The 5,168-nt window shown below is 33.2% G+C and overlaps 1 non-coding gene across 1 annotated transcript; it reads left to right on the forward strand.

Annotated features, from left to right (window-relative positions):
- Window positions 1-4,410: 4,410 nt before the first annotated feature.
- On the forward strand, window positions 4,411-4,529 carry LOC125054242. The gene has a single exon (XR_007117686.1). It is a non-coding gene; the product is annotated as a 5S ribosomal RNA (ribosomal RNA).
- Window positions 4,530-5,168: the final 639 nt, after the last annotated feature.

Here is a 5,168-nt window from a genome sequence, read left to right on the forward strand (position 1 = left end):
GTTTATCAAAAGTCAAAAATCATTTATTCATATAGGCAACTGCCAGTTCTCAAATCAAGGCCGTAGAACGGAAGAGAGGGACTGGCAATAAACTCTTTTTAATCGCTAAGTTTTTTGTTTTACACAACGTTTGTAAGGAGCTGCAACCATCACACCATGTTCCACATGACATCTGACAAGTAATAAATAATAATAAAATAAATTAAAAAGCAAGATTTGTCCTCTATCATGAGGCATGTTGAAATAGGAGCACGCACTTACATTCTCATGGGAACAACACGCAATTTATGGATAACTATATTTAAACAAAGCACTTTTAAAGCATGTCTCTAAATGTGGGTTCTACTGATATGACAAAAAACTTGATAGTTAATCTTTTAAACCAAAATCGTAAAATCCGTTTGTATGGTAAAACAAACTAATGTTGACAACATATCTATTTCTTTTTATAATTATACCACATATAATATAATTTTCTACGGGTTACAATTGAATGTTTTAAAGTATATGAGAATTACAGTGGACATACATTTTTTAACTTAATAATTACGTTCTGAAATATACTTATTAATGCAGATTAGGCACCTGATTTGATTCTTTTGAATTGATCCACCCACTACTGAATATAGAAAGCTCTGAAAGTCTGCCGTCACTCTTTTGGATTAGTAAAGAAATCATGTGATAGGCGACAATTCTTGTTCATTTGTCAATTGTCTTAGGGTAATTAATAACGGACTTGGCAAACAGAGCTTAGAGAGTTAATAGCAGAAATAATTGATTAGAGGTTCTTCCTCGACTACACTTAAAGATCTATGGACGATTTTTGGTAATGAAACACGGCCACATTTTCATTATTTTAAAACTACTTGTTGCTACTTTCTAATGTTAGTTCCTCGAGTCTACTTCATTGTATTTTAAATAAAGTGCTAATACTGTTGAATGCTTTAAATTCTAATTACTGTTGTTAATTCAGATGTATAAAAACTATAATTAAATAATTGAAAACTATGTTTTTATTTTACTTTCCTTTATATATGTATTGATTGGCTTTAAGCCAGAATATTAGCAGACCTAGAGACAACAGCGTCGGCAGAGGAGCATCCGACACGGAGATGCAGACCTTCACTTTTACTTTCACTATACGTCATTCCAGCTTGCTTCGTCTCTGCAATGATGCTAGGTATATGTTTTGGGCAGCCACGTTTCCTCTTGCCTTGTGGATTCCAGTCGTGGGCTTGCTTGGCAAGGAGACTTGGATCCCTCTTGAGCGTATAGCCCGTCCCCCCATTTCCACTTTCGGCTTTTTATAGACCTGTCAATTGGCACCCCAGTGCATAGCTCCAAACAATTTAAGGGGATTTAAAGATATAACAGTTACTAGCTGGACAAAATATATCTAAGTAGAGGCTAGCAACCATAATCCTCTATCAGCACCGTGTGTTTTTCCACGAAAACCTTTCATATTCCCTAATTGCGCATTTCTATTTAATAAACGTATAACGAAAAAAGTAATGTTCTGAAATAATTTAAACCTGCTAAATCGCTGTTTCTATGTAAGCGGATTTCCAATTGGATCGTATATTTTATAACACTAAATTAATTGTGCTTTATGAGAAACAAAATATAAGTTTAATCTGGCGTGAAGTATACCCTATATATTAATTTAATAAAAAGGAATCAAAGCCAGCATTTCCAGATTATAGGAAATAAACGCTTACGTAATACAGTTAAAACATAAAAATATATCGTAATTTGAATTAGCCATTAAAATACATTAATAGTTTTGACAATGTAAGTGCAATTATTATAAATACGAATTCTTTATAGACCAGTGCAGATAGCCTTTAAAATAAATAAAAAGGGAAAAAAATCACAGTAGGATGAAACCCATTAGAAAAGGAGGGGAATATGATCAAAATGAAAGGAAAAATAAATTACGGTCGATCTGAGGTCGGGAAGGGGTGGGGGGGAGTTTTAAGGGTAAAAAACGGTTTATCTCGATTTCCGGCAAAACTAAAAGTCCTATCGAAGAAAGTTAAATGGCAAAGTTGGAGGTAATAAAAAGATCTAAAACTTTTGTATTCACACATTTTTCACATAACCTCAAAATTTATGTGAAAAATTCAAAAAACCAAGTTTTTGGTTTTTTATTTTTATCTTTAACAAAAATATTTTTTTTTTAACAAAATTTGGTGAAAACTTACCTTTCTATCTCCCAAATACACTGTAATTTATTTGATTAAAAATATTTATTTGTTCACCTTATTTTGAATTAATATCGAAAAACATCCTAATTTTCAATCGAAAATTCTGACGTCAAAATTTCAGCTTTTTTCAAAAAGTTGGTGTGCTTTCAGTTCGTTGAAATCTCTAATTTCCTATGGTAAAAAAATATATATATATTACGATAGTAAATCTTCTCATAAAACGCAAAAAATCGTATGCAGTAACGCCCAGACCCGTCATCCCCTTCCCTACTTCTCTATGAATCTTCTTTAAATTATAATCAGATGCCTATTTATTACTATTTTAAGATAACTTATATATACCTGAGTGACCTAAAAAAAAAATTTAACCTTTAGATGGGCTAAAATTTTCGTATTTCATAGAGAAGTAAGGAAGGGGATGACAGGTCTGGGCGTTACTGCATACGATTTTTTGCGTTTTCTGAGAAGATTTACTATGGCAATATATATATATTTTTTTACCATAGGAAAGTAACCAACTTTTTGAAAAAAGCTGAAATTTTGACGTCAGAATTTTCGATTGAAAATTAGGGTGTTTTTTCGATATTAATTCAAAATAAGGTGAACAAATAAATATTTTTAATCAAATAAATTACAGTGTATTTGGGGCATAGAAAGGTAAGTTTTCACCAAATTTCGTCAAAAAAAATATATTTTTGTTAAAGATAAAAATAAAAAACCAAAAACTTGGTTTTTTGAATTTTTCACATAAATTTTGAGGTTATGTGAAAAATGTGTGAATACAAAAGTTTTAGATCTTTTTATTACCTCCAACTTTGCCATTTAACTTTCTTCGATAGGACTTTTAGTTTTGCCGGAAATCGAGATAAACCGTTTTTTACCCTTAAAACTCCCAAATGCGTTGCCGGCCTTTAAAGACTTAGTATGCTCTTTTTGCAGTGCGGAATTCTTCATTTAACTTTCCTCATACTCCTACAGTGACAGCAAACGGCCTGAGAAAACCAGAATGTCTATAAAAAATCAAAGAATGGATACCATCTGAGCCCAAGGTTTTTATTAATATAAATTTTTGTTCTTAGTCAAATAGGTGTCATGTAAATACAACACTACTGTCATAATTTAGTACCATTTAAATCTAAATGATACTTTAATAAGAGAAACTAAAAATTCCTTACACACCGAACATGTAAAACTGCTGGATTTCAATAAAAGTTTAAAGTAGAAAAACATCCAATGCAAGTCTTTGAATAAAAACTTTATCGAAGGAAACTTTGAACATGGCAAATATTGGTGCTATTTCTTACATTCCCTCGAGGTGAAATATTTTCTTGTCTTTTCATCTATACAGAAATAACTAAAAAGCAATTTAGCATCATTTTTTTCTTTTGGGTAAGTTTTGATTGGATTAATAATACTGGGTTGGACTGTCGAAAAAACTTATGCAGAACATTAAACAACGGAAAGTTGCCTACCTGAACCAAGTGTTGCGCCATGCTACCACCTTCATCAATTAATTATATTGTAATTTGATATTAATTTAATCATTAAATGTTTTTGTCATACCTTGACCAATTTGTATCGGATTTTGCGTCGTTTACGTGTTCGTTCCCATACTCCTCCGAAACGGCTCGACCGATTCATATGAAATGTTTTATGCATATTCAGTAAGACTGTGAATTGGCTAATATATATCTTTCAAAGCCTTAAGTGATAAGGGTTATCCATCCCAAAAAGATTTATTTTTTAGAAAAATTTTTTTGTTTTTATGATACAGCATACAAAAATACATACAATCCCTAATTTTCATCCCTCTACGATATACCCCTATTGGAACGAAGTTCCTTATCGCGCGTTGTGAAAGGGGGCAGACGGAAAAAATTCTTACGAAAAGTTGTCACGACACTTTTTTGCTATTTGCTATTGTAATACACCGGTTCTTGTCCGATCACCGAAGTTAAGCAACGTCGGGCGAGGTCAGTACTTGGATGGGTGACCGCCTGAGAACACCTCGTGATGTTGGCTTTTTTTGTAGGGATAAGAAATGAAAATTATTTTTGGAATCACTTAACTAAATTAGTCTTGTTGGAACGAAGTTATCGAGCGTTGCGAAAGGGGGCTAGACGGAATAAATTAAGACCAAAAGTTGTAACGACACTTTTTGCTATAGGTAGTTGTTATATTTTACATTTTCGATTTAGCTAACGCCAACGTCCATACCACGTTGAATACACCGGTTCTCGTCCGATCACCGAAGTTAAGCAACGTCGGGCGAGGTCAGTACTTGGATGGGTGACCGCCTGGGAACACCTCGTGATGTTGGCTTATTTTTTTCGTCGTAAGATATTGTAACATACATTTTAAAGTGTCGGTGTCGAGAAAATCTATCATACTGTTATGATACCAATTAACATATAAATTAATCGAAAGGAATTTCGTTCCATCCGGGTGTCCCTTGACACCTCTAAAGTTTTTTATTTTTTATTATAGTAGATAGTTATTTTATGGAAGAAAAAAAATGTTTCCTAGAAATAATATATATGGCAAAACAACGTTTGCCGAGTCAGCTAGTTTATTTATAAGAAACTAGCTTAGAAACCCCGTAAAGCGAGCAAAATCATTAGAAGATAATTGGACAGTGGTTGTTTTAATATTAGTAGCAAAAAGTGATTCTCAAATATAAAGGTGGAACCATCTATCACTTTTCAGATTTTACGGTAACATCGATCAGTGTCGCCGCTGTACTCGTTACATGCAACTGTTAAACCAATGATATGGCAATTTTAATTAATGTTCTACATACATCATCATTTTTTTTTTTTTTTTTAATAGAACGGGGGGCAAACGGGCAGGAGGCTCACCTGATGTTAAGTGATACCGCCGCCCATGGACACTCTCAATGCCAGAGGGCTCGCGAGTGCGTTGCCGGCCTTTTAAGAATAGGTACGCTCTTTTCTTGAAGGA

The sequence above is a fragment of the Pieris napi genome, chromosome 11 (genome assembly GCF_905475465.1).
Source record: "Pieris napi chromosome 11, ilPieNapi1.2, whole genome shotgun sequence".
Lineage (NCBI taxonomy): Eukaryota > Metazoa > Arthropoda > Insecta > Lepidoptera > Pieridae > Pieris > Pieris napi.